Below are 20812 nucleotides of genomic sequence, written 5' to 3'. Positions count from 1 at the left end.
GCTAAAAGGCCAGCATTTTATTTTTTGTCTTTTTACCATGTTATCTTTCATATTGCTCTCAATCACTTGCTTGATCCCTTTTGAATAATTTTTCTCACTAGATACACTTGAAACAGAAAAGGCACAAAAAGTGCAATCCTTTAAATAATAAGAGATTTCTTCAAAAGTTGAGCAAAAGCAGGAACATGCTCAAAACAAAATTGAAGGTTTTTTTGTTTTGTTTTTGTTTTTGAGACAGAGTCTTGCTGTGTCACCCAGGCTGGAGTGCAGTGTTGCAATTTGGGCTCACCACAACCTACACCTCCCAGGTTCAAGCAATTCTTCTGCCTCACCCTCAGCTGGGATTACAAGTATGTAGCATCATGCCTGGCTAGTTTTTGCATTTTTAGTAGAGACAGGATTTCACCATGTTGGCCAGGCTGTTCTCAAACTCATGACCTCAAGTGATCTGCCCGCCTTGGCCTCCCAAAGTGCTGAGATTACAGGTGTAAGCAAAGCATCCAGCCCAAAAATGAAGTTTTGAGCAAGATGATAATTTGGGAGAAAACAGTTTATAGCATTAAGCAGATATCTTCACTTTGCTCAAAAATTGTCATTGGCCCAGAGATATTGGGAAAGCTATATAACTCCTTTGAAACTTAGTTTGCTCAGAAAGGAACTATGAAAATGTTAAACACATTTTTGCCATTAGGCATGTAGTAGGCAGAATAACGGTCCTCCAAAGATGTTCATGTGCTAACTCCCAAAAGCTATGAATATGTCAGAGTATACTGCATGTGGAACTAAAGGATGCAGATGGAATAAAGGTTGCTAATCAGTTGGCATTAAGAAGAGGAGAGCAGCCTGGATTATGCAGGTGGATAATAACCCAATGCAATAAGGGTTCTTAAAAGTGGAAGTGGTAGGCAGAAGAGAAAGTCAGAGTGATATGATGTGAAGAGGGCTTGACCTGCTCTTGCTGACTTTGAGGATGGAGGAGAAGGGCCATAGGTCAAGGAATAAAGGCAGCTTCTAGAGGCTGGAAAAGGCAATGAAATGGATTCTCTTCTGGAGCCCACAGAAAGGACCACAGTCCTTCTGGTACCGTTGTTTTGGTTCAGTAAGACCATGACAGATTTCGGACCTGTGGAACTGTAAGATAAGTTTGCATGGTTTGGGGTCCACTCATATAGCAGCTACAGAAAACCCATAGTATATCTTTCATCAAATAATACTTCAGAATTATTTAAACCTTTTGAAAAGAATTCTAATCTCAGATATGATCTTCTAATGGTGAAGTATATGCAACTGTAAAAATTTCGACTCAAACTACTTACTGTTCTTCACTTACCTGTTTTTAAATGGTGACTATAGAGATGCAACATTAATTTGAGATAACTAGAGATGAGTTGGTATTATTTTAAGCTAAAATTAGTAGTCATAATTGATTCACTCATGTAAAGACTAAAACATTGGCCTTTATACAATAAACACAATTCGTCATACAGAGGTTAGGTATTTGGCAGTTAACAAGCCTTGCCTGTCTCCTACCCTTCATCCCAGCATGTAAACTAATTAACCACTGGGAGGACCTTCCCTGTATAAGCACTAATATGTCAGGAAAATATTTATGGCTTTATCCACTAAAGTACATAAAATATAAATTGTTTAGGCAAAGCTTTTAGAAAATAGAAACGTGGGACCATAGAAATACTAATCATAAGGCACCCTTCAGATTTTACTGCACTTGGCACACTGCATTTTCCTGAACGTTATTTATATGTATTATTTTTACCTTAGGCAAGCTAATAATGAATTGCTCTGTTCTAAGGAACTTCAGCACTTCAGCTTTAAAGAGAATGTCATTAAAAAGATATATTCCAAATGCTTAAACATTATGAATAAAGATGGATGGTCACACTGGCAAGTGTGTGCTGTCCTTGGTAACAACATAAAGAATGTTGCTGGTTTTCAAGTGTACAGCTAGCAACTATAAGTTCTTTATTTACATTGCTCAGGGCTTCCTCAACTTTTGAGTTCTGTAGATAGCAAAATAAATGTATAAAGCCCAGCCCAAGGTGTGCTGTAGCCAGCCTCAACAGTTCATCAGAGCTGATTTGTTAGATTTTCAGGAATCCTGTGAGCTAGTTCATGTACTGGTAGCTTGAAATCAGCCAACACTATAAGTCAGGCTCTGTTGTTAGTTTTTCCAGCGAATCAGCTGTTCAGCATTTGTCAGCACTTTACAAAGGCAATTTACAGTCCTGGGCATGAAACCAGGGTCATTATCTAATGCATGTACAATCTAGCGGACTTCTTACCTTACAGTAGACCTGCATATTTGTGACAGATGGCTATAATTTTCTTATTCTTACAGAATTAGTATGCTGAAAATACTTTCCAACAGATGAAAGTCAAGTATCTTGAGGAAGAGGTGCCTTTTTCTACTTCACACAATGGCAATATGTGGGCTAATGCTAACCTGAGGGGTTAACCTAAGTCAGTGTTAGAGACTGAATGTTTATGTCCCTTATACTGATGTGAAACCTAATTCCTAATGAGGCAATATTATAAGGTGGCACCTTTGGGGGTGATTAGATCAAGAGAGTGGAACCTCCATGTTTGAGATTAGTGCCCTTATAAAAAAGACCCCAGAGAGATCCCTGGCTCTTTCTGCCATGTGAAGAAACAGTGAAAAGACAGCCATCCATGAATCAAGATGAAGGCCCTCACCAGACATGGAATCTACTGGAGCTGTGATCTCGGACTTTCCAGCCTCCAGAACTGTAAAAAATTTCTGTTACTTCTATGCCAGTTAATCTACAATTTTCTGTAGTAGTAGCCTGTACTGACTTAAGATTATCAGAATAAGTAGAATATGATACAGGATTTAATAATAATGGAAGTGATGGAGGAATCAAATGAAGAAATTACATTTACCTGTGAATATTTGCAAAGGTTTTAGTGAAATGTGTCATTGAGGTAGGTTTTAAAGATGGACAGATTTTTTTTGTCCCAGGAGTGAATGGTAGCATGGGAATTCCAAGAGAAGAATACAACCTGAATCAACATTTGTAATTGGGACAGTCCTTCAAGTCAGTTGAGTGATCTCAAACTAACCAGACAAAAAAAAAATTTTTCAAGGTAATTTAGATCCAAATGGTGGGCATCTAGAATTTCAAACTAAGAAGTTTTAGTTTTGGAAGTGCATTTGAAATTTTAAAGCCATATTTTCTGCCAAAAAGAGGATTGTGCTCACATGAAAATAGAGACCTCATAGACAACACAAGAGCAGAGTTCGTGTCTGTTTTCTTCACCATTGAACTTCAGGGCTTGTTACAGCACCAAGCACAGTTTAGCACTCATTTTCTTTTCTGTTTGGGAACTAGAAGCTGAGTTTATGCCATTGTCCTTAATTATTCTACCACAAGACACGCCTGTTGAAATATCTTCAGCACACACAACTAAGCCAATGCCCAAACCATCTCTTGAGTCATTTTTGTTTGATATAAAACAATTTTTGTATCCTTTCCTCTGGTAAAACCTCTTGCCAGATTAAAATGCTAAGAAACAAAATTAATGATAAGGAGAACATAATTAGAAAAATTGTTGACAAAAGGCTAGAACATGAGAAACTTGCTTACTAGTGTGGTTCTCATTCTGTCACAAAGCTGTGAATCAGAAGCAGAAAATGGTACTCAAAGTGAGACCAAGGCAGAAAAGAAACTGCAGTTGAATGAAATGAGATATTTTAGTGAAGAGGTCCATTTTATTTCAGCCTCAAGATTGCGCATCCCTGAATAGAAAGGGTGCTCACTCACTGGCACCCTTCCGTCTTCTGGGAATCCTGGCAAATCAATGAGAGGACAAGTGTGGTGGGGCAGCAAGGATAACTGGCTTGAATCTCTACCTGATGAGGACCGAAGCACTAGATGAAACAGATCAAGAGCACTAACTGTGAGGTCTCTATTTATAAAACAATCAACAGAGAGAGATGGTAGAGAAAGTGTCACAGTAAATGTCAAACAATCTGTCTTACATCATCATGTAGAGACAAATTCCAGGCTCTCTTAAGCTCCTCTCAAATATTTCTACATGAGAGTACTACATGGCCCACACATAAGTCCCATATCAAACCAAGTTTAGGATCCTTGACCACTAAAGAATTCCCTGTTCTCCAACTCCAGTCTTCTGCAAAGGTCTCCTCTGTTGATGGCCAATTCCTGATGCAGCAGCTATGCTCCAGTGACCACAAAGGTGGCTACTGCTGCCAATCCACACCAAAGGGACAGCCACAGCTACCTGTCCCTAGTAATATATCTCTGAGCATGCTGATGCCAGACATTGATGGCATTGTCATCTGACCCAAGGGCACAATCTCTTGTTATTGCCAATGATTCCAGCATAGAACCTTTCCATTGCGTCAACTATGAGATTATTGAAATCTCATGTTCCTGCATCTGACAGATTTTTATGGGGGGAGGGGAATATATCTCTGCTTATCATATTTATTTGCCTTTTTGCTGACTTTTTCACATAGGACTCAAATTCGAACTTATGGTGACATTCCAAGTGACAGACAATGCAGTGAGTTTAGAATCTTTTCCTTCCCAAACCAAACTTTTGAATTTCAACTCACTTCCCTTAGGTTGAATTATCTCCTAGGAGGCTCCTCACTTCATTCTGAAATTCCTATTGAGATGCCTCATCCCCTAGACAGGGCTGATACTCAGCTGGTATGTGCCTAGGTAGGTGTGCCATCTGTCCACAGCTGGCACCCATTATGATTGATTGGTGTTAAATATTCTGGCTAGTCCCCGATCTCCAGGTCTCCCTCAACACTAGGGTAAACACAGTGAAGGCTTACAGAATGCTACTTTTAAAAATATTGAAGGAAAGTGTTTTCCATGCCTTCATTTCTTAATAGTGGGGAAAATATAAGATTGCTACATCATATTAAAGGTATTGACAGTCTTCCAGTGTTTGTCACTTACAGATAAATACACTGCGGTATAGTTCAGAATATGACAAAACTGATTCCTTCTGATACTGAAGCATGGCCTAAAGGTTTGGGTGGTTTGTCAGGTAAAAACTACTAATTGTGTCTCAGCACCCACTCTCATCTTTTTTTTTTTTTTTTTTTGGGTCACAGAATTCCTGAATTTTATCTGAGCACATAGACAACCTGGCTAGAGACCACATTTTCCAGCCAGGAGTGGACATGTAATTAGAATAGAATGTGAGATGGAGCTATATATACTACCTGGGTCACATCATTTAGGAATGAGGTTGCTTGCACTCCACGGTGCAGCCTGGGCTTGACAAATGTGGTGCTAATGAGCCAGCTTCAAGCTGGGATGGTAAAGTAACAAGACAGAAAAAACCGGGTCACTGGTCACCCTCACTGTGGACCTATTCTGGATTGTTGAAAGAGAAATAAACTCCCATCTTGTATGAGTTTGACTTGTTAACTTTGGGTTTTTTTGTTTTATTTATTTTTTGGTGGAAGAGGGCTGTCTCTTCATTACAGCAACTTAGTCTGTGTGCTGACAAATACAAGAAGCTATCAGTCTCTGGAAGAAAGAAACAAATGTTTAAATATGTGTATATGAATGACAAAAGAAATACCTGATAGAACTCACTGTGTAGTCAACATGGAAATACTATCTGTTTGGAGGAAAAACTGTGGGCTTAAACTTTAGATGTTGGCCATTTAAAGCTACGTGGCAGTCTGGAAATCTATCCCATTCAAGATTTAAAGATTTAAATTTGAATGAATGAGTCAAATTTTTAAAGTAGTTGGATTTGTTGGGGGTGATTAATACTGGCTATTAAAACACATACTCCCAAAATTTAAAAACAAAATAAAAGTTTTGTTCTTCCTCACACAAAGTCCTATGCAACTGGGCAGGTTTCTTGGAAGGCTCTTCTGTAACCTGTGACTCCACTGTCTAGACTCCTTCTAGTTATTTTGTTTTTAAAATAGGATCTCACTTAGTTACCCAGGCTGGAGTGCAGTGTCAAGATCATGGCTCACTGCAGTCTCGACATCCAGGGCTCAAGCAATCCTCCCATCTCAGCCCCCAAATAGCTGGGACCACAGGCATGAGCCACCACACCTGGCTAATTTTTAATTTTTTGTAGAGACAGTTTTCCCTATGTTACCCAGGCTGGTCTCAAACTCCCGAGCTCAAACAATCCTCCTGCCTTGGACTCCCAGAGTGCTGGGATTACAGGCGTGAGCCACTGTGCCCACCTTCTAGTACTTTTCCTCACCATCTTGAAATTATTTTCTTCCCAATACGTCAATGGAGGAGGGCAGTAGAGAGGGATCCTGGAGAAGACACAGAGCACCTGAGCCTCGACCTAGAAGTGAGGACCCAAATTTTCAGTGCATTTTATTGATCGGAATTTATCACGTGCAAGACTGGGAAATGTAGAGAGTTCATGAATATTCATAAGTGCTCAGCCTCTTCCACAGCAGTTATTTTGACTGCTCTAAAAAGCAACATCCTTAAACATTGGCTGTAATTTATTGCCCTTTTAACTGCTGCTCCCTGCACTTCTGCACTTCAGTTCTATAACGCTGCTCTCTGCAGTTAGGTACACCCTTAAGCCTAGTGTCTATCATACGCCAGTTAGGAAGGATCCAGAATAGTCCTCATTTTGCAATGTTAGTCTTAATTTTATGGGAATTAAAAGATTAAAATTTATTTTCTCATTTCATTTGAGATCTTTGGTTAAATTCTGAAATTGCATTCTTAGTTCCCACTTAGTGTAGTTGGCCTTTTCAAGATATAGCTATGAACTGTTGTGTGATGGGTCAGGAGATACACGTTTGCACTCACTCAGGCTGTGTCCTTAACTGGCTGAGCGGATTTGGGAGATTCACCCTCTTTGGACTCTATGTCCTCATCTGGGAGCCAATAAGCAAGCAAAACTCTGAAACTAGAAAGGATGGAGTGGAACTAGATGATTTCTGAGGTGTCTATCCCACCTAATATTCAATGGATCTCTAATTTAAAATTTTACGTCTTAGAAACCAGGGCTTTTCAGGAGCTTCCTAGACCTTGTTCATTTTTACTTTTAGATACTCCATCCTATTTCATATTAACTATCAAAATGTACACAGATCCCACATAAAAGATGGTTTATATATAACTATACAAAAGTTTGCGTACGTTGGGGCCAATAACCTTTTCAAGTCTGAACTTTTTTTACTGATCTTAACACTGTGCCCATAGAGCCTAATGATACATTGATCCTCCAAGAAACACTCTCCAGATTCTCACAAAATGGATTTCAGTACAGCTCAGTGGAGTCCACAATGCAGAATTCCTACAAAATGGAACAGATGTTAAAATACTTTATCCCTAAGAAACAGTGACCACACAAGTCACTATCCTCACTTGTGAAAACTAAAGAGCTGGAACAAGGATTGGCAGAAAGGGTACCTGAATGTGACAAGGAGGCCCAAAGCTATTTGAGCAATGTGGGCCCACAGCCTGATGGCTCATACACGCTCTCAGAACATAACTGTGGAGAAAGCTGGGTGTATTTAAAACAGTTTAAAGATTTGAAAGGGAATTTTATATTGTGTGGAAACATTATTTACAGTAGTTAAGCCGCAAGAAAATGGGAAGCAGATATCGTAAAAATTAAAAATTATATGGGTTATTAGCTTAAATGGTCTCTGATCTGAACAAATTCAGCCGGTTGAACCCATCCTACCAAAGATTAGGCAGCTTGCTCAATCAATATGCCACACTGCCCTTCCCGGAGAGAATTGTTGCTAACATGTAGATTGGCTATATTACCCAGAAGGGCAATCCAGCTGGAGATATTACTGAAAGACTTGTGAAAAGAGCAACTCTTCTTCAAAAGAACCTTCTCTCCAGGGGCCTTCTGCATTTGAGCAGAAAGCAGGAAAATCATGGCCTGTAAACCTGCCTCAGCCTAGCCAGACAAGTATCCACTTACACTGTTCCTTTCCTAAGATTCTAACTCTTCCCTGATGAGTTATCTTGGAGGCAGTGCAGATAATCTGAACTGATGAAGACTTTGGCAATCCAAGAAATTCTTGTTAATAGGCTTACTGACATGCAATGTCAAAATAAGATCACATTTGTGGCCATGCAGATTTCCAAAATTTCTGTCACCACTGGTTAACCTGGTGGCTAATAGGCTTACATATCACTTAGGTCTTCAGAAGGAAGATGGAGACTGCTTCTTTCTTGACACTAATAAAACTGGGTATTTGTGCAATAAATGCCTGCAAGATACCAGCTTTATTAAGAAATATAAAACTAACATAATCCTCCCTTGGTTTGCTTGAATGCCTGTGGCTTATGAACCTTGAAGAACAAACTTTGAATTACTTGGCATTCCCAGCTTTGAACATTATGAAATGACTTTCTTTTTTTAATTCTAAGGTCACAAAGTTGTCATGTAAGGCTAGTATTAAAAATTAGTGGAAAATATTTTAAAACCATGGCTCCTTCTGAAATCAACAGAATTTGGCAAGCATCTCACTAATTACAAACCTTTTGTAATTTGGAGTTAGGCCAAGCCATTAAAATAGTCTATATGAAACAGTCCAGGGTAATAAAGGAGTAACCCAAAAATTAAGATGAACCCAAAATAGCTGCCTAACACCTGGTAGTTAAAAAAAAATTGAAATCAAATGGTAAGAATAGCCAGAGGAATGGTTGAAGCATGTCAAGATGACTACAGACAAAGAAGGAAGTCTGCAATAGAGAGAGTTCAAGTTTCCCCAGCTAATGAAGTCTACTGCAAACGATTCAAGCATAAATCACAGAAAATCTCAGCACCAACATTTAACTTAAACTTGATGGAGGTGGGTAAAAGCAGAAAGTCTATGCCCCATTTGTAAGTACACATGGAAAAATTGACAACTAAAAAATGTAAATGACCTTGTTTTTATTTTTTTGCTAACAACTTTAAAAGGAAAGAAAACAGAAATGGAAGTAAGGAAGAAAACCATGACCTTGAGCAAGTTATTCATCTTCACAGGCTTCAGTTTTTCATCTAAATTGAGGAACTTGGACTAAATGATGTCTAAAATCTGTTCCAGCTCCAACATTGCTTTTCATGAAAACACTTTTGAAGTCTCAGCATGACTAAATAAAGGGAGTAATGTGTTACTGTGAACAATCAGAGCAAGAGCCCGAGGGGAGCACATGCTTGCTTTATGTCTTATCATTAAATTCGGTCCATCATGCCTAAATCCAATGTTATCTCCTTATTTCCATAACAGGACATTGTTACTCGTGCCTAGTAAACAGCATGGCTGCCTTTAGGATATTGTACAAACTTACCTACTCATTTTTCAATGTGCTTTGCTTTGAGGTGTACTCTTCATGGGATATCCACAGCAAAAACATTTACCTTTGCCTTATCACAGTAATCATGGTTTAAGGAGCAACATTTATTTATTTTTCTCCACTGGGACCAGTTGTAAGGCATTAAGTGAAGTGGGTCCTTGGAGCCTTACCCTCTTCGCCCGTAGCTTTGGGAGCATCCTTTCCTCAAGTTCCCTACCTTTGGCTTCCCAGCCTTCACATCCAGGAACCTGCCTTCCCCACACACAGAAGCACAGGCTTCCCATGGGAGGAAAAGACAAGTTTTTCAAAGGCAGACACCCACGCAGATCACAATGCCTGGCACAGAGTAAGAGCTTAATAAATAGTAAGTAAATGACTCAAAGCATTTTAGACCTAACAATTCTGACCTTATATTTCCTCAAGACTGCTGACTTATCTAATAAACAGTCCCACCCCTCAAGAGCCATTGGATGCCTATATGTCCAGGTGACAATCTCCTAGGTCAGAGGAAAGCATTTGAAAAAGAACTGCTGAGACCAAATGCCTTTACCCTAAATTCCAGGATTCGGAATAGGAAGTGGAAGAGCAGTTCGGAATTCTTCAGGTGTTACAATATACATTTTCCATAGTGCAGCCTCATCTTTCAGTGACTTATCTTTAAAAATTACAGTATGGCCCTGCACGGTGGCTCACGCCTGTAATCCCAGCACTTTGGGAGGTGGAGGCCGGCTGATCATGAGGTAAGAAAATTGAGACCATCCTGCTTACACGGTGAAACTCTGTATCTACAAAACAAATACAAAAAATCAGCCGAGTGTGGTGGCACAGGCCTGTAGTCCCATCTACTCAGGAAGCTGAGGCAGGAGAATCGCTTGAACCCGCAAGGGGGAGGTTGCAGTGAGCCAAGATCACACCACTGCACTCCAGCCTGGGTAACAGAGAGAGACTCCATCTCAAAAAAAATACAGTATGAAACTATAAAATTTCACTTATTTAAAGTCACTAGAAGGGGCAATTTTAGGGCTTAAGGCACAGAATGAAGAAGAATGGAAAAAGGAGCAGGAGAAAAGGAAGTCTTATTTTTGAGCTCTGCTAAATCACAGGTACATTTCTAGGTACTTTACGTAGGGTGTCTCATTTAAGCCTCAAGCTATGAGATCTTCCCTTTACAAAGAAAACGAGGTTTGCAGAAGTTGGTTTGCTTAGGATTACTTAGCTGGAAAAGCAGCAGAGCTAGGACTGAAATCTAGCTCTTTTGTTGTTGTTGTTGTTGCTGCTGATGTTTATCTCTTTCAAAAAAGCTTTTCCATTTGTGCTTGACTCAGGTATAACACAGCAATCAAAGGAACCACAGTAAATCTGTATTCCCACAGCTCATGAAGTATTCAGTTTCTCTCCACTAGACATTGTAGTACTCTGTCCCTTCCGGGCCTAACTCAACATTTCCAAGAAATTTCTACTTCTTATTCACCTTACTTTACACTATTCCTTGACAATAATATGCAATTGTTATGATTTAAATTGCATCCTTCCAAAAGATGTTTAAGTCTTAACCCACAGTACCTGTGAATGTGACCATGTTTGGAAATGGGATCTTTGAAGATAAGGCAAGGTCATTAAGCAGCCCCAAATCCAGTATAACTCATGTCCTTATAAGAAGGGGAAATTTGAATGCTAAGACAGGCATGCACACAGGGAGAATTCCCATGTGAAGGTGAAGGCAGAGATTGGGAAACCAAGTCAGGAAACACCAAAGACGGTCTACAAACCACCAGAAGAAGCCAGGTGAGAGGTATGGAACAAATGCTTCCTCCCAGCCTTGCTGATACCTTGATCTTGACCTTCTAGCCTCCAGAAGCCTGAGGTAATTTTTTGTTGTTTAAGCCACCATGTTTGTTGGACAGCAGCCCCAGGAAACAGACAGCCACCATTTAGTAAGCGCTAAGACACAGGGCAAATGCAAAGAGCTGCAAATTACATAACACAAAGTTATTCAGAAAAATTAAAACTTCAGAAGGCAAAGGGAACACAATATTTGATCAATATTTATTCTACTGTGGTCACTATTTAGTAAATTAGGCAATCAGACATAACCAAGTATTTTAATTACATTAATTGCTTACAATATAAAAGCTTTTAGTCTGGTAAGTGATTTTAATGCTTCCTAGAACTGTATTTTCCGAGATTCATGCATGTGGTATTGGCAAATGTGTTTTTAATTCACAGAGAAAATTGATATTGCTCAGAAACTGAAAGATGTTTAACTAATAAAACTCAGTCATAAATTTCAGCTCAGTGCAGGCAGGTGGTGATTCTGATGATCCAGGGAGTGAACAGTGACAGGCTTCATAGATAACCTTTTCCGAGAACCTTTGGCACTAGCCCCAACAACCCAATCCTGGTCATACTTTCATATGCATTTCTAGTTTACTTTAAAAAGCGCAAAGGGAGTAGAACTCAAACAGTGTAGAAAGTAAGATTGTGTTTTAGTCAACCCACTTCAATTCGTTGGCAAATATTGAAGTTCATTTGTGAATTACGTGGAAATTGCCAGAGAGCTGAGATAACCATGCTTCCACTGTGCATCACATGATGTTAGTTGGCACCAAGAAAAGAAAAAGAGAACACAATCATAGGTCATACAGATCAGAACATTCTGTATTTTTCTGTAGGTATTTTTCATCAGTTATCAAACACCACATCTTTTCTGGCTCCTGCTCATTGGAATACATTATTCAAGAAACTATTTAAAAATTAACTGCACAACTATTAAATTTTTATTTGTTCAACAAATACTTATTTTACTTCTAGTGTGGGCCAGGCACTGTCCTAGGACACCATGGTAAACAGAACTGACATAATTTCTGCCCTCATAAAAACTACTCTTGAGCTCATGTGTAAATTTGTGTTTGGTACGAAGGGAGGGCTTAGAAATGTGATGTTCCCACAGAAGTTTATCGTATATTGTAACAGCCAGCCCTACACAGATCTCTCGATTGGCAATACAATATATAACACAGGATTAATGGCCCAATAGTGATATTAATAATTATACCTGAGTTCAGTAGAGAAGATTGTTGTTTGAAACAGACTGCCGTTGCTTTCCTGCCTGGAACCTCCTTCTTCTAGGAAGTGGCCCATTCCCTGTTCAACATCCATGACGAAAGCTGAGGCAGCTGTGTTTCAATGTGGCCCTGCCCCCAAGACTACTCATATCACCTACAGTCATTGCTGGTCTAACACGGATTGTGATAACTGCTATGATTGGGGTGAAACTCAGAAGCAGCTAAACTTTTCCTGGCCCTTGAAATCTAGAGAAGATTGACATAAATCCCCATTTTTCCTGACTCATGAGCACCTGTAGCCTTGACTTTCTTCTGCTCTGACAACTTCTCATTTTTTGCCCTATGCCTTTTTAGTGTATATTTATTTCCACCACTTTTAAACCAAATATGCCTCTCCAAAATAAATAAAATAACATTTTCATGAGGCTTTTGAATGTGTGGCATACTTCACTGAAAGCTTTAGAAATACAGACGGGATGCACACTATAAGGATACAAACGCCCTGAAATTAAGTACTGATATCCCTGTTGTAAGTCTTTAAGCTGCTCTGCCATATTCCTCAACTATTTTTGCCCAGTCCCCTCTACTCAGTGATTCCTGTTCGTTTCTCATTCACAGACATTGGACCATTTATTTTATTGCCAGATCTTGTGCTAACATGTTAACTATTTTGAAGATTATAAAGACCTTTTCCTAAACAAAGGTGATTTCTTCCCTAAGAATAAAATTCTGTTACCTAATAATGAGATTTCCTTTCCGTTTTTATTTCACTACAGATTATTTGTCAAGTACTTTCAGAAAATATGAAAAGGAAACAGTCATGTTGAGAAGACTTAAGTGAGGAGGCAACAGTTAGTTGGGTTTTCAAGGACTAACAAGCTTCCTCAGGCTCATTTAAAAATGAGATGAAGGGTGTCCTGAGTGGATGGCATCACATAAGAAAGCGTAGAGCGATGTAAGAATACACAGCAGGGGCCAGGAGCCTTAAGTGATAGTCCAGGCATCTCCAAAGTAGAACTCCAAGTCAAATTGAAAAGGTGCTTTATGGTAAGAGAGGGAGAGCTCTATAAAAGGGTCTTGAAAAAGCATAGATGAATGCATGAAGTAAGGCTTTATTATGGATCCCCGCAACTTCTTGCTCATCACAAAATGAAGAATCTTTATTTCAAGATATCAGCTTTAGAACTTTGTATCGATTCAATTTTAGGTACTTTGTATGTAATAGGCACACTGTTAAGAATTGGCTATACAAGATAAATAAGTGCTCTGAAAGCTAATGTACTGGGAAGAATCTAGTGCAGAGCTTCCAGCCAGGGAGCTGGAAGGACATGACACCTGTACCTGTAAATCCATCAAGATATTGATCTCTTCAGTCTTTAGGACAACTAGGAGGAAACTGGAGTAGCCGGAATCTCTATCTGCTTCCAGCTACGAGCACAAATTTTCATTGACATGAGTCTGCAATGCAAATGTCTCATGCTGTGGATGCCTTTAAGAAGCACTGGCAGAGAATTATGATGCCATTGCACAAGTGCGGATGAGCTGGATCAAGCTGCTGCTGTGGTGATGGCAAAGAGCATATGGACTTGGGAGCTACGTATGAGGCATAATCAACAGATGCTGCTAATTGAGTTCTTGTGGGAGGCAAGGATGAAGGAGGAGACAATGGATTCAGCTCTAGAGGTGTTTAGAAGGAGGGGCTTTTACAATGGGCCATCAATCAGAGAGGAGTAGATCAAAGTTTGGAGAATTTAAAAAGGTTAAACCTGGTTCTTGGGGGAGAGATTTTATAGCCAAGAACTGGTGAGAAGTTCTGAATTGCAATGTAAACTTTTTTCTTGAACCTCCCTAAAATATGAACTTGACATAGTCTTAACAGTGTCTCAGAAGAGGGCATCAGAATTGGGATTGTTATAGGACTTTCAGGTCGAAGCTCAAGTCGTTTAAGGTGAGAGTGGGGCTTTCAAAGTGAGGAACTAAACTGAGATTCAGCAAAGTCTGTGACACAATAGTGTCGTTTAAGGAGAGAGTGGGGCTTTCAAAGTGAGGAACTAAACTGAGATTCAGCAAAGTCTGTGACACAATAGTTTAAGATTGATGGGTCTAGCAAGGCAAGGGTCTTAAAGCCAATCTTGATATGTAAACAGTCTGATAAGCAAGATTTTGCCCAAATGAGCAGACTGCAGTCTCCAACTAGTTGATCTGTAGGAACTGGAAACAACAACAAAAAAATAGAAAAATTATTTATTGGTTAGATTATTTCTTCCCACCAAGACAAAGTTTTCCTGAAACAAACAACAAAATCATGTTGACTTAGATTATCTACAGTTTTGTTGTCATACACAGTCTCAGTTATCACTCTCGACTTTCCAAAAAAAAGTTGCTTTATGTCTATGTCCAAGTAGGATGAAACTTAACTACCATGACGAGTTACTAGAACCTCCCCATCCATCTAAGACAAGAAATTCCTCAACAATATCCTGAGTAGCCACACCTACCTCTCCTCCACTCCTGGCTGCAAACATGGATTTTTGCAGCAAGGTAATGACTAGGAATAAGTGTTTTGTAAGTGATATTGTGGATTGAGAGCACAAGGAAATTAAAGACAGCAGGTATTTTTGTTTTCTTTTGTTTTGTTTGAGATGGAGTTTCACTCTTGTCGCCCAAGGAGTGCAATGATACAATCTCGGCTCCCTGCAACCTCTGCCTCCCAGATTCAAATGATTCTCCTGCCTCAGCTTCCCATGTAGCTGGGATTATAGGTGCCCGCCACCACACCTGGCTAATTTTTGTATTTTTAGCAGAGGCAGAGTTCACCATGTGAGTCAGCCTAGTCTCGAACTCCTGACCTCAGATGATCCACCCGCCTCGGCCTCTCAAAGTGGTGAGCTTAACAGGCATGAGCCACTGTGCCCTGCCAAAGGCAGCATTTCAGGGTTAGCCATTTTAGCAGGCTGCAAGGCTGCTAGAGAAAATTATATAACACAGACCACATGGTTCCCAACATCACTTGAGCTCTTGAAGCTATCTGGATTTTTTCTATATTTTCCTAATAGGTTTATTTCTCATTTTACATGAAATGAATTTCACGCATTCTCCAGTTTCCTCATAACTCTAAACCAACTTTCCCCTTTACTCTCAGCATATGACTTTGGTTACTACTTCAAAGATAGAGAATCAAGTGGATTTAGACTCAAGTTGAGTTACTGCCATCTAAGTTAAAACTTAGTGCCAGATGCGGTGACTCACACCTGTAATCCAAGCACTTTGGGAGGCCAAGGGAGGAGGATTGCTTGAGTCTGGGAGTTTGAGACAAACCTGGGCAACACAGTATTCCCCATCTGTATAAAAAGTAAAAACAAATAAAAAGTTAAAATTTACGTGTCTCTGCATTTATCCTTTTCTACTTCTCTCCTATTGAATTGGAGGAGATAGCGTTCCTTCTCCTTTATCGGAAAGTCACTCATCTCCTCAATGCATTGTTCTATTAATTATCTCACACTTCTACATCCATTACTTTTCTTAATTGAATCTCTGTCTTCTGGTTATCTTTTTTCCAGTTTGCCACTTCTTTCAGTTTCTTCTTCGGCCACCTTATCCTTTGACTATTTTGTAAATACTTGCCCTCCTCACAGTTCTGTCCAAAAGTGTCTCTTCTTATTCTCTCTGCTCTTCTTTCATAATCTCTATATGTATTCCTTGAACTGTCACCTCAGACTCAACTTTATGTCATCTGTAGAATTTTCTCTCTAGAGCTCTACTCTAGATATTTGAACATGTGTTGAATTGTCCTTTCATATGAAACTCTATATATCTAAAACAAAACCAGATACTTTTCCCTTGGAATCTGCCTCTCTTTGTTATATTTGAGAATGATGCTATCATTCATGCCATTACGCCCAGTACCTGACTGTCCTTTTTACTCCTGTCATCAATTTCCATATTCAATCAATCACTAAATTCTAAATTCTATGGAATTTACCTTCCAATATCTCCTACATGTCTGCATGCCACCATTTCACTGACTCTTCCCTAGTTTAAGCTAATACTACATGGGTTGCTGCAATCACCTTTTATTATCCATCCTTATGCCTTCTAATCTATTCTACACATGCAGTCCTGCATATAACTCTTAATGTCTCTTTGTTTCTCTTTGATAAAGTGCATAATTCTAATGAGAGTGTATTAGGCATTATTTGATCTATCTTTACTGAATAATTTCTTTTTTAACCACATCCTTTTGAATGAATACACACACACACATACACACACACACACACACATACATATACATACACACACACATCCAGCACAATGTTATATCAGACATCCAGTACAGTGCAGATGGTCAATAATATTTGTTGAATAAATAGTTGAATAATGAAATTCTATATTTTTTGGTATCTTTAGATGGCTCTACTCTTTGATATTCTCTGACCTTAAAGAATATCTAGGACAGGTCTAATGCCTCAAAGAAGCTCTTTCATCCTAACATGTCTTCCATATTGATATCTCAACTCAAAGCATTTTCTGTTAAAAGATCTGGTTGATCTCCCAGATATCAATGTTTAAATCAAGGCTTTAGCTTCTCTCTGTCTCTGTTTTTGTCACTGTCATCCCTCAGCAGTTTGTCCAATCCCCCTTATTTTTCTTTCCTAGTGCTTCTGGGTTTTGTATTTTGTAATTTTTAGTTTTATGAAGTTAAATCTGTGCGTCACTTAGAAAGTCAAATACTTCTACAAAACTGTTATGAAAAACAGCAATCCCTCAGCCCTCTAATGGATTTCCCACACTCCAGAGAAACCGCTTACAAAATTTTTAGCTTTCTAAATGGCATGTTTGACTGCTACTTTTTGACCATTATCTATTGACTTCCCACCATGGAAGAAGATAATTAACTCCACACACACACACACACACACACACTCACACACACACACACTCTCTCACACATTACTCACATGTACACTTCCTTTCTCCCTCTTCTCCACAGTCAAACTCTTTCCACAATTGAGTCACGTAGTCAGCCCAGAGAACTTTTCCTTCCCTGCATATTTTTTGCTTGTATGGAGTTAATAATTTTCTTGCTTTAAAATTTGTTTTCCTTTATACTCCTGATTCATTCAACCCCAGACTCTTCGTGGGGTTCATACTACATGGGTTGCTGTAATCACCTTTGATTATCCATCCTTATCCCTTTTAATATATTCTACACATGCAGCCCTGCATAAAATTCTTAATGTCTCTTGTCTAAAGCTCCTCTCTATGCTACAGCAATTGTCTAAAGCTTCCCTCTATACTTTGCAGTGGCTGTTAATGTCAATTTCATTTATTGGAAGAAATTTCTCATGTTGTTTTCCTCCCTACTTTATTCTAGATGGGTTGCACCCTGTTCTCAGTGCAGAATTTTTATCCCAGAATCCTTTTTTTCTATTGCCATGGGGATTCTTTTCCTGGCTCTTGTTCTTCCATGTTTACGTTGAATATATCTAACCTGGGAAATAAGACAATAACTTGGGAGCCTAAAAAGTCCTGATGCCCAGGTTTCATCCTAACGATTGCCATAGTATGGGTCTGTTTTTACCAATTTTCTTGCATATTCATAGCCTCTTCTAATCTTATAACTGAGTCTTTTAATTCAGGGAAATTTTTATAAATTTCTTCATTAATGACTTCCTCTCTCTCTCTTTCTCTCTCTAAGTCTGGAACACCAATCAATTTAGTTTATTTTCCCAATGTTAAGGACATGCCTGGAAAAAAGGAACACAGAATCGCAGAAACAGTCTGTTGTCTGTGACTTTCTCCAAAGATGACTGAAGACTTTAATATTTAAAGGGAAAAAGTGAGATGGAGGGAAAAGAGGGAGGTATGGTTACACTACTGAATCCACATGTTGCAGGAGAAAAGGTGCAGGTAGGAGAATAATCAATTATGTATTCATCTGTCACTCAGTAAATTGTCACTTTACATAATATAAGGTGAACACAGAGTAGCTACCTGTGGAGATATCAAAACTTTTTGTGTAACTATCTGCTCAGGAACAAAAAGAAAGGCAGTTTCTTGCATGACTCAGCTTTCAGCTTAATTATTACCTCTTGGCATAGTGAGTTGAGGTCCTGAGGTTTTATTTTCCTTTCACACACCTCAGCCTCTTGGGTAGCTTTGATTTTAGACCTGACCACTTGCCTGGCTCTGGCTTTCCATTTCTAAGTCTTTTTGATCTATATTATGGGCTGTGGTGTCCTCTCTCCCCTCCCACCCCATTCATATGTTGAAGTCCTAACCCTAAAAACATCTGAAGGTGATATTTGAAGATAGGGTCTTCAAAGAGGTAACAAATTTAAAATAAAGTCATTAGGGTGGGCTTAACCCAATATGGTCAGTGTCTTTATAAGAAGGGAAATTGGACACAATCACACACAGCGGCGGTGGGGGACAGCTGTGCCATGTGAACATGAAGACATAACCATCTACAAGCCAAGGGGAATCGCCTTCAAAGAACCAATCTTCTTAACACCTTGGTCTCAGATTCTGAGCCTCCAGATCTGTGAGAAAATAAATTTCTGTTACTAAAATCACCCAGTCTGTGGCACTGTGTCATTGCAAAGTAATACAGTTTTCTCCCCAGGAACTTTTTGTCAATCAACTTGATTTTCCGACATTAATCTTAAATTTTTCTTAGATTTCCTTTCACATTTTGTATGTTTACGGTTCTTTTTTGTTCTCTGAATGTTCTGTGTATAATAGCACCTTGCTTGTGCTTCAATGATACATATCTTTTCCTATCTCACTGAGGATGTTAATGGTAGTTTTCCTCTTCGTGTTTTCACATTTTTGCATAGTTTTGGTTTCCTCCAAGTTGTCTATTTTGTGTCTTTGTTTTTTAGTTTTTATTTTCAAGGTAAAGTTTTCTTCAGTTATCTGATTGTCTGATCACATTTAAGAGAAAAGCTATTTTTTTAAAAGCTGATTTGACAGTCTGCCTGGTGCATGGGGGTTATTCACTGTAGTCTCATGCCCTTTGTTCTTTAACCCAAGGAGTTGAAAACCGGTAACCTGCAGGCTGAGTCTGAAACAAACATAACTGTGTTTTGTTTTGTGTTTCAAGTAGATTTGGGTCCCTTTAACTAATCACGTCAGGCTTAACTACCCATTAACCCCACACATGCTTTTTGACTGCAGCTAATTTAAGATTAAAAATTTTCTTTTTAATTTTTTATTGCATTTTAGGTTTTGGGGTACATATGCAGAACATGCAAGACAGTTGCATAGGTACACACATGGTTGTGTGCTTTGCTTCCTTTCTCCCCTTCACCCACATTTGGCATTTCTCCCCAGGCTATCCCTCCCCCGCTCCCCCCAATAGACCCCAGTGTTTAGTACTCCCCTCCCTGTGTCCATGTGTTCTCATTTTTCATCACCCACCTATGAGTGAGAATATGTGGTATTTCATTTTCTGTTCTTGTGTCAGTTTGCCGAGAATGATGTTCTCCAGATTCATCCATGTCCCTACAAACGACACAAACTCATCATTTCTGATTCCTGCATAATATTCCATGGTGTATATGTGCCACATTTTCCCAATCCAGTCTATCATCGATAGGCATTTGGGTTGATTCCAGGTCTTTGCTATTGTAAACAGTGCTGTAATGAACATTCATGTGTATGTGTCCTTATAGTAGAAAGATTTATAGTCCTTTGGATATATACCCAGTAATGGGATTGCTGGGTCAAATGGAATTTCTATTTCTAAGGCCTTGAGGAATCGCCACACTGTCTTCCACATTGGTTGAACTAATTTACACTCCCACCAACAGTGTAAAAGTGTTCCTTTTTCTCCACATCCTCTCCAGCATCTGTTGTCTCCAGATTTTTTAATGATCGCCATTCTAACTGGCGTGAGATGGTATCTCAATGTGGTTTTGATTTGCATCTCTCTGATGACCAGTGACGATGAGCATTTTTTCATATGATTGTTGGCCTCATATATGTCTTCTTTCGTAAAGTGTCTGTTCATATCCTTTGCCCAATTTTGAATGGGCTTGTTTGTTTTTTTTCTTGTAAATCTGTTTGAGTTCTTTGTGAATTCTGGATATCAGCCCTTTGTCAGATAGGTAAACTGAAAAAAATTTTCCCCATTCTGTTGGTTGCCGATTCATTCTAGTGACTGTTTCTTTTGCTGTGCAGAAGCTGTGGAGTTTCATTAGGTCCCATTTGTCTATTTTGGCTTTTGTTGCCGATGCTTTTGGTGTTTTGTTCATGAAGTCCTTGCCTACACCTATGTCCTGGATGGTTTTGCCTAGATTTCCTTCTAGGGTTTTTATGGTGCCAGGTCTTATGTTTAAGTCTTTAATCCATCTGGAGTTAATTTTAGTGTAAGGTGTCAGGAAGGGGTCCAGTTTCTCCTTTCTGCACATGGCTAGC

The 20812-nt window shown here is 39.1% G+C and overlaps 1 long non-coding RNA gene across 1 annotated transcript; it reads left to right on the top strand.

The window, feature by feature from the left end:
• Nucleotides 1–235: 235 nt before the first annotated feature.
• LOC128930032 (uncharacterized) lies at nt 236–5450 on the top strand. Its single transcript, XR_008477521.2, has 2 exons — nt 236–350; nt 2357–5450. It is a non-coding gene; the product is annotated as an uncharacterized LOC128930032 (long non-coding RNA).
• The last annotated feature ends 15362 nt before the right edge of the window (nt 5451–20812 follow it).

Source organism: Callithrix jacchus, chromosome 17, assembly GCF_049354715.1.
Source record: "Callithrix jacchus isolate 240 chromosome 17, calJac240_pri, whole genome shotgun sequence".
Lineage (NCBI taxonomy): Eukaryota > Metazoa > Chordata > Mammalia > Primates > Cebidae > Callithrix > Callithrix jacchus.
Note: the sequence above shows the minus strand (reverse complement) of the source record. Positions and strands in the feature narration are given on the sequence as shown.